The sequence below is a fragment of the Pseudophryne corroboree genome, chromosome 1 (assembly GCF_028390025.1).
Source record: "Pseudophryne corroboree isolate aPseCor3 chromosome 1, aPseCor3.hap2, whole genome shotgun sequence".
Taxonomy (NCBI): Eukaryota; Metazoa; Chordata; class Amphibia; order Anura; family Myobatrachidae; genus Pseudophryne; species Pseudophryne corroboree.
Window position 1 is genome coordinate 1228410693 of NC_086444.1, and position 9838 is coordinate 1228420530.

Consider the following 9838-nt stretch of genomic DNA (forward strand, 5'->3'; position numbering starts at 1 on the left):
ATTTATGAGGTGGGCAATATGGGAACAGACAGCAGGAGAGAGGTAGTGGGAAAAGCAAGAGGGGTTAGGGTCAACTGGAGAAGTGGGGGGGAAGGACCAAGTGAGGCCCGGACTTCTTCAGGTATAGGGAAAAAATAAGTCAGAATTGGTAAGATGGATAGGGAAGGGTGGTCAGGGAAAGGAGGGGGCAGGTTATTGAGGATTTGGTTGAAGTGATGTCGTGACATATTTAGTCAATTTTGGATGTGAAATAGGTGGCAAAGTCGAGGGCAGAGAGTGAGGAGGAAGTTTAGGTAGGGCTGGGCAAAGGAGGGAGTTAACAGTGGTAAAGAGATGGTTCTGAGGTATAAGATGGCAAGAGTAGCTGGAGAATAGAAGGACACAAACACCACCACCATGGTGGGGAGTATATAGTTAATAATAAAGATTGGCATAATGAGTAAGGTGCATTATGTTTATAAGGACATTAATAATGTATGTCATGTGTAATGGGCATTACTGTGTGGTATTATGTGTATAAAGGCATTACTAATGTGTGACATTATGTATATAAGGCGCTGTATTGTGTGGCGTAATGTATCAAAAGAGCACTACTGTGTGGTCTAATGTGAATAAAGAGCAATATGGTGTGGTGTAGTGTGAATAAGGAGCAATTCAGTGTGATGTAATGTGAATAAGGAGCACTACTGTGATTAGTAATGTATATAAGGTTAAGTGGTGTTACTGGGTGATGTAACGTGAATAAGGAGCACTACTGTGATTAGTAATGTATATAAGGTTAAGTGGTGTTACTGTGTGATGTAACGTGAATGAGGAGCACTACTGTGATTAGTAATGTATATAAGGTTAAGTGATACTACTGTGTGATATAACGTGAATTAGGGACACTATCGCATGATAAAATGTGAATAAAGTTGCACTACTGTGTGGCGTAATTTGAATTGGGGGTATTATTGTGTGGCCATGAGCCTTCCGAGCAAAAACACCCCCCTTTTTGGTAGAGATGAGTGGGTTCGGTTCCATGAGAACTGAACGCCCCCGAACATCACCTCCCAAGCCCGGATCCGAGCCCAGCTCGGGACTTCCCGCCAGACTCTGAAACCAGAAGAATGAGGCAAAACATCATCATCCCGCTATCGGTTTCTTGCAAGATTTGGATTCTATATAAACAGCCACACGTCGCCGCCATTTTTACTCTGGACTTGGAGAGTGAGGGAGACAGACCTCTGTCTCTCTCTCTGTATGTGGTGGCGTCGGGTGGGGTTAGTGTGTGCTCTGTAGGGGTGCTGCTGCAGTCACTGCAGTGTAGCTGTGCTGCATTAGGGATGCTGTCTTAGCTGTCCTGACTGTCCTGGCTGTCACTAGCTGTCACTGGTGTTTTTCATGTGCTGCAGCTGTACATGGGTGTTGCTGTCCTGGCTGTCACTGTGTTGTACAGGGTGCAAGGGCACTGTATGTTGTAAAAATTCAGGGGAGAAGTTGTTAAAAATAAAAAGCACACTGCTGTACTCTGTAAAATATAGGGGTGCTGCTGGCCCTGTATGTTGTAAAAATTCAGAGGTGCCATTGTTAAAAGTTAAAAGCACACTGCTGTATGTTGTAAAATATAGGGGTGTTGCTGTTCAAATAGCATTACACTGGCCATGCATGTTGTAAAAATTCAGGGGTGCAGTTGTTAAAAATTAAAAGCACACTGCTTTATGCTGTAAAATATAGGGGTCCTGCTGGCCCTGAATGTTGTAAAAATTCAGAGGTGCCGTTGTTAAAAAATTAAAAGCACTCTGCTCTATGCTGTAAAATATAGGGGTGCTGCTGTTCAAATAACATTACACTGGTCCTGTATGCTGTAAGAATACAGTGGTGCTGTGAAAATAAAGGGGCACTATTCTGTGTGCTGTAATAATAAAGGGGTGCTGTTCTGTGAAATGGAGAACAACAATTTGGAGGAAAAAAATCAATTGACGATGCAATTCCATCACGTCGTCTGCTAAGGCTGGTGCCCAATGTCATAGAGGACATGTAAAATCCAAGAAGCAAAAATTAATAATCAGGAAAAAAATTAAATTATCTGACGAGAAACGTAAAATTTGCAATATGCCATTCACATCATGAAGTAGCAAGGAAAGGCTAAGGCCTTGGCCTATGTTCATGACTGATGGCTCAGCTTTTCATGAGGATGGGAGCCCTCCTCCCTCTTGAAAAATTAAAATGATTTCGCTTGTTAAAGCACAGGAAAATACAACTGTGCATTCAGAGATATCACAAATCCCCAAGGAGAGTCCAAGTGTGTCCGCGGTTGTGATGTCTAGGCCTGACCTTCCCAAAACTGTATGGAAAGAGGAGGCTCCTACCACCATTTGCACACCCCCTACAAGTGCTGGGAAGAGCACCACCAGTCCAGTTGCTGATATTGAGATTGAGGATGTCACTGTAGACGTACACCAGGATGAGGAGGATATGGGTGTAGCTGGCGCTGAGGAGGAAGTCGACGATGAGGATTCTGATGGTGATGTGGTTTGTTTGAATAAGGCACCAGTGGAGGCAGATTATGTCAATGGGATAAGAAAGCCCATTGTCATGCCTGGGCAAAATACCAAAAAAGCCACCTTTTCGGTGTGGAATTATTTCTCCACAAATCCGGACAACAGGTGTCAAGCCGTGTGTTGCCTTTGTCAATCTGTAATAAGTAGGGGAAAGGACGATAACAACATAGGAACATCCTCCCTTATACGTCACCTGTTGCTCATTCATCAGAAGTCAGTTTCAAGTTGTGAAACTTTGGGTAAGAGCGTAAGCAGTCCACTGACACCTAAATCCCTTCTTCCTCTTGTACCCAAGCTCCTGCAAGCAACACCACCAACTCCCTCAACGTCAATTTCCTCCTCAGTTAGGAACGTCAGTAGTCCTGCAGGTCATGTCACTGGCAAGACTGAGTGAGGAGTCCTCTCCTAACCGGGATTCCTCTGGAGGATCCTTGAGAGTAACGCCTACTGCTGCTGCACCTGCTGTTGTTGCTGCTGGGAGTCAATTGTCATCCCAGAGGGGAAGTCGGTAGACCACTTGTACTACTTCAACTAAGCAATTGACTGTCCAACAGTCCTTTGCGAGGAAGATGAAATATGACAGCAGTCACCCTGTTGCAAAGTGGATTACTGAGGCCATAACAATTATGCTGGTGTTAGACGTGCATCTGGTATCAGTGCAGTGGAATTTAGACAGTTGATGGACATACTGTATCCCGGTACCAAATCCAGTATAGATTCCACTTCACTAGGAAAGTGATTCCCGGACTGTACAGGGACACTAAGAAAAGTGTCCTCAGTGTCCTGAAAAATGCGGTTGTACCCAGTGTCCACTTAACCACGGACATGTGGACAAGTGGAGCAGGGCAAACTAAGGACTACATGACTGTGACAGCCCAATGGGTAGATGTATTGCCTCCCGCAGCAACAACAGCAGCGGTGGCACCTGTAGCAGCATCTTACAAACGCCAACTCGTTTATAGGTAGGCTAAGCTGTGTGTCACCAGCTTCCATAAAAGGCACAACACTGACAACTTCTTACGGAAACTGAGGGACATCATCGCACAATGACTTACCCCACCTAGGAATATATTCAATTGAAGTCAAAAGCTGCCGTCTGTCGAAAAGATGGAAGTTTTTGACTTTTTTACATCGGAAGGGGTTCCAACCTATTCAATCTAACCAGAAAATTATTTCGACAAGTCGAGGAATTCAACTTGTCGAAAAGCACGTGGATTGGTGGAATAGCTGCCGATCCGCATGCTTCTGTCGAAAACAGGGCCAAAGCCCTTTTCGACCATCTCAATTCAACTTTAAAAAAAGTCAAATTGGGGCGTGGCTTGGCTGGCAACTGGAGAAGAAGTGCAGCATCTCAGCTCTCCCCAAACGACACACATAAAGCCTCCTAACTCCCTATTCCCACATCCCTAACTAGCTAAAAGACACTCCAGAGGCCTGCCTGACCCTGCTGCCGGCACCTGGGGATCCCGCGGAGTCGGGGAGCGCTTTTAAGCGCTCCTGCGGACTGCGGCCTACCTCCCCAAACGGAAGCCGGGGCCTGGAGTAGAGCAGAAACTGGTCGGAACCCGCCCGGCGCGCACGGACATCCTGCTGACACCGGGCTTCCCTCCCCGCATCCATCGGGACCTGCTCACGGGATCAGGAGACAGACCTTCTCGCAGCGGTGAGTTTGCTCCATAGCCGGAGCCCGCCCCGCGATCGTCGCGCCGGCTGCCTACACTGAGCCGCTGGGACTCCCGCGTGCTGACTGCCTCCCGCTTGCAGCTCCGAGACGTGACGGCTTCACCCGCCCGGACCGCCTGACTGCCTGATTGCCTCGGAGAGGAGACGCGCCGTCCTCTCATACCACGCGCCGCGCATACCTCGGGGCCCGTTGCACTCCTGGACACTTGTCCTTGGGGGGTCCTGGCCGAGGATCACTGACCCATCGGGCATATGAGAGCATGCTCTCCCCCTAACACCATACTCCCACATAGCTGTTAAAGGGGTCTAATTATCCCTCTGCTTCTGGGGCCGGAATCTCAGAGCTGGAGGAGATCCCCACCACCTTCTTGCAGGCTACGGCCTAGTCCCCATCAAGAATCCGGGGACTCCCTTTAAACGCAATACCCGGCAGACATCAGGGCTCATCAAACCATAGGCTCCACAGTATAGCCTAAGCCAAGGGCTCCCCCTAGTGGCTAACCTGGGGTAAATTACTGGTGAAATATATCTCTGCTTATACAAAAGATATTAAATGACCTCACCTCAACATCTCAGAGCCTATGACGCTATAAGATATGCACCTGAACTGGCTACCGTGGCCATTGATGCCGTAATGTGCTGCTGAAGCCAACCCACGGGGAGCCATACCGCTGAAGGCACTCTCATGCTAAACATGTAATCATATCTCACCTCGTCAACTTGATACAGGGAAATTAAGCTACTTGAGTGATGCCCAAGAATAAGAAATCTTCTCAGAAGACAGGCAAACCGACTCTTCGGGGGAACATGTCGCAATCTGCAATGAGGCCCTTCTTACAACCTACTTCTCCCGCTCCAACTGACAACCCTTCTGCAACAACCTCCCCCACTCTCTCACCAGCCCCTCACCCATCTCCCCCAAGCGCGAATACACCGCAAGCTCTCTCATCGGGTGGCAAGTTTCTGCAAGACATATTGGCTTATATGAAGACCCTACCCACTAAACAAGATCTACAAGATACAGTGAGACGTGAGCTGGCTGCCATGAGACAGGACATTTCACACATATCTGACCGAGTATCGAGCCTAGAAGATCACCAAACCTCCTCTGATACAATTCTAAAATCATTGACGACTGTCATCGAAACCCAATCATCAGAGATCCGCTCCCTACAGCTGCGGCTGACAGATTTGGACAACAGAGGGAGACGAAACAATATCCGCGTGCGGGGCCTACCGGAAGAGGTCCCTCCAACAGGGCTGATCGACGCCCTTACGAAGATCTTCAACGAGATCCTGGGTAACGACCCCAATGATATCATCACCTTCGACAGGGCCTACCGCGCCCTGAAACCAAGAGGCCTCTCCGCGGATAGACCACGTGATGTCATATGCAGGTTGCATTATTTCTCCCAAAAAGAGGATATCATGCGCAAAGTTCGCCAACTTGATGGAGTAGACTTCAACGGTTCCGTGATACAAATCTACCAAGACTTGTCCTGGCACACATTACAACAACGAAAAGCCCTCAAACCTCTGACGGAAGAATTCCGCAAACGTCAGTTGAAATATCGGTGGGGCTTCCCCTTCAGCCTCCAGGTCTCCTCATCTGGAAAAACCCACACTCTCAACTCCTACTTGGACCTCCCAGAGTTCTGCACGGGACTTGGCATACCAAAACCTGACTTACGCGATTGGGACTTCCCTATTCCAGAGTTACCATCTTTCCAGCCCCTGAACCTAGGACCACCTTGGCAGGTGGTGCGGAAGGGTGGAGGGAAAGGCACTAAAAGTCCTCCCCCCAACAAGGAATCACTTGTCACCTGACTGATTATTCTGGACACTTTGCCTGTCCAAGTTCTACTTTAGATATCTCTACAGGTTACAAAGTGTCACTGTTCTTAGATTACAGCGCAATATCATTACACGCTACTGAAGAACTACCATGTGAACTTCCGCTGTAACAGAGGCTCCGGCCTCACCTCCCCCACACGTTTTGGGTCGCTGATTATTATTACTATTCCTTGTTCAATTAATACGAGATTTCTTACATTTTTCACTATTCGAAGATTTCCTCTTGTTGATGAGGTATAAGGTTTACAGTTTATTATGTATACTCAGTTCAGCTTATATAAGTATATTGCTTAATATGATGTCCTCTCTCATTTTCATTATGCCTTTGGCGGTGGCTCCCTTACCCGCCCCACACCCGCCCCTGGCTGTTTAGCCTCTTGGATACCCAACCCTTAGACGGAATGGTTATCCCAATGCAGGGTTTTTTTTTTATGTTTTTTGAATGTTCTTACTGATCTTTTTCTCTCCATGCCCTGTCCCTCTTTTTTTTCCTTCCTGTCCCCCTTTCTTCCCTTTCACTGACCATTCTGGACTCAACGCATTCCACCATAACACTTATACCCCATGACGTCCGCGGGCACAATTAAAGTCGCTTCGATCAATGCGAAGGGTCTCAATGTACCGGAGAAAAGATCATCCTTTTTGAGGTCCCTATCGGCTGATAGAGTGGATGTTGCAATGGTCCAGGAGACGCATTTTAAAATCTCAGCTAAGAACCCTCCTTTGACCAACTAACGCTACCCCCAGGCTTTTTACAATAACAACCCAGACTCTAAATCGAAGGGCGTGGCGATAGTGTTCTCCAGGACCCTCCAGCTGTCAGATATGTCAGTCCATAAATTGGTCCCGGGCAGTCTTCTGATGGTGCGTTGTAAAATAGGTTCCTGTCCATACACATTTATTGCACTTTACGCCCCAAATAAGGATCAGGTCCCATTCTTCCGCACCGCACTCTCCCAAATAGAACCACTCCTTTCAGGTGTGACTGTTCTTGGAGGTGACCTGAACTGGATAATGGATCCATCATTGGATTCATCTTCCAACGCCCCCCAGACCTCTCAACGTCAGTACCGACAGGTTAGACGATTGTTTCATGACCTCCAACTGGCTGACTCCTGGCGGGTTCTTCGCCCCTCAACTAGAGACTACTCCTTCTACTCCCCTCCACACAAAGCATATTCCCGCCTCGATTATTTATTCCTGAGTCACAGGCATCTCCCCTTATTGATAGACTCCTCCATCGGTTCGATAACCTGGTCCGACCATGCTCCTGTACACATGACACTCTCGACTCCGCAGACCACCCCAGGTCAATGGACCTGGCGTCTCAATGAGTCATTGTTGCAAGACCAGTACTGCAGGGGCGAAATAGAAAAAGCTCTGACTGAATTCTTCTCCATAAATGACACTGAAGACGTCTCAAAAATCACCCTATGGGAAGCGCATAAATGCACCATACGAGGTAAACTCATACAGTTGGGGACATTTGTGAAGAAACAGAAGTAAGCATTAATCACTAAATTATTAGACTAACTACACCACCTCGAGTCCCTACACAAATCGACCCTTTCGGAGACTGACTACCTTGCTCTACTAGATACACGGGCCCAACTAAAGAAAACCCTTACTGATAGTATCCAACTATCTGTCCGAAAATGTAATTCTAAATACTACCAGTGGGGTAATAAACCTGGCCGCCTTCTGGCCCAGGCCCTCAAAGCCCAACGTTCCTCCCTGTATATTAACAATGTAAAAGATCTTGGGAATATCCCCCGATTCAAAACCCCAGAAATTGCGGCAAGCTTCAAACAGTACTACTTCCTTTTATATAATCTAGAAAATCGACCGGATAATACCGCTTCTCCATGCGACTTATCACGGGCGAAGGCGTACCTAGAAAAAGTGTCCTACCCCGTCCTGTCACCTTTGGATAGGGAGGCTTTGGAACTACCCTTCACCCAACAAGAACTGGAGAATGCCCTGGCCATGACCCCGTCTGGTAAGAGCCCAGGACCAGATGGCTTCACCCTCACCTATTATAAACAATTCAAGGACCTCACATCCCCTTATCTCCTCCAGGCCTTTAATTCAATATCCGCAAACACCCATTTCTCCAACCAATCCTTAGAGGCGCATATCTCCGTGTTGCCTAAGCCCGGAAAGGACCCCTCGGTGTGCTCCAGCTATAGACCCATATCTCTCCTAAACGTCGATGTCAAGCTCTTTGCAAAATTAATGGCAAACAGACTGAACGCATTCCTGCCTTCCCTGATCCACAGTGACCAGGTGGGGTTTGTCCCGGGCCGCGAGGCCAAAGATAATACCACTAAGGTACTGAGCTTGATTCATATCGCGTCCCGGGGCGGCCCACCCACAGTGTTATTATCCACTGATGCCGAAAAGGCTTTTGACCGGGTCGGTTGGGGCTTTATGAGGTCCGTACTGAAGCATATTGGATTGGGTCCTCGGATGCTTAACAGGATAATGGGCCTTTATAGATCTCCCACAGCACGGGTCCGAGTAAACGGATCCTTATCCGATTCCTTCCCCATAGGCAATGGGACACGACAAGGCTGCCCAGTATCCCCTCTACTATTTGTCCTCTGTATCGAAGCTTTCGCTAGAGCCATTAGGGCCAATGACGGCATTACGGGCTTGACGATTGGCGATACGGAACACAAACTTTCCCTGTTCGCAGATGACCTGCTAGCCACAATAACGCACCCGATCTCTTCCCTCCCCCACTTTATGCGAGAGCTATCCCACTTCGGTTCACTCTCCAACTTTAAAATCAACATGTCCAAATCATGCGCCTTGAACATCTCCTCTCCCCCCGACACCGTAGCTAAACTTAAACGATCCTTCCCCTTTAATTGGAACACTTCTCATCTGTCTTACCTAGGAATACAGTTGCCAAATGACCTATCTCATCTATACACTTTAAACTTTACCCCCCTCCTTCGAACACTCAGGGCTGACTATAGCAGATGGTACCTTAAACCACTCTCTTGGCTGGGAAGGGTGAACGTCGTAAAGATGAATACCCTCCCCAAACTACTCTACAAACTAAAGACCCTCCCCATACAGATTCCGGACTCCTGGTTCAGATCCATCCAAGGGGTAAATTTACTAAGAATCGTATTTTCCCGTTTGAGGTCAAAGTTCAATCACGAATGACATCGAAAGTGTAAATATGCAACTTTTTGAATTGATTACGACTAATTTACTAAGCTGCCGTATTCTGCATTTTCGGTTTTTCCGATGTCGATGTCATTCGTTTTTTTAGGCAGTGTTTTACGTGAGTGACTTGTAAAACACTGCCGACTTTAATACAATGAATCTCGGCCGGATCTGAGAGATCCGTGCAGGGCTTCACTGTGCACCTTGTAAAAAAAAAAATGTTTAAACTTTAAAAAAAATTTGCGTGGGGTCCCCCCTCCTAAGCCAAACCAGCCTCGGACTCTTTGAGCCGGCCCTGGTTTCAAAAATATGGGGGAAAAATTGACAGGGGTTCCCCCATATTTAAGCAACCAGCACCGGGCTCTGCGCCTGGTCCTGGTTCCAAAAATACGGGGGACAAAAAGCGTAGGGGTCCCCCGTATTTTTGAAACCAGCACCGGGCTCCACTAGCTGAACAGATAATGCCACAGCTGGGGGTCACTTTTATACAGTGCCTTGCGGCCGTGGCATCAAATATCCAACTAGTCACCCCTGGCCGGGGTACCCTGGGGGAGTGGGGACCCCTTCAATCAAGGGGT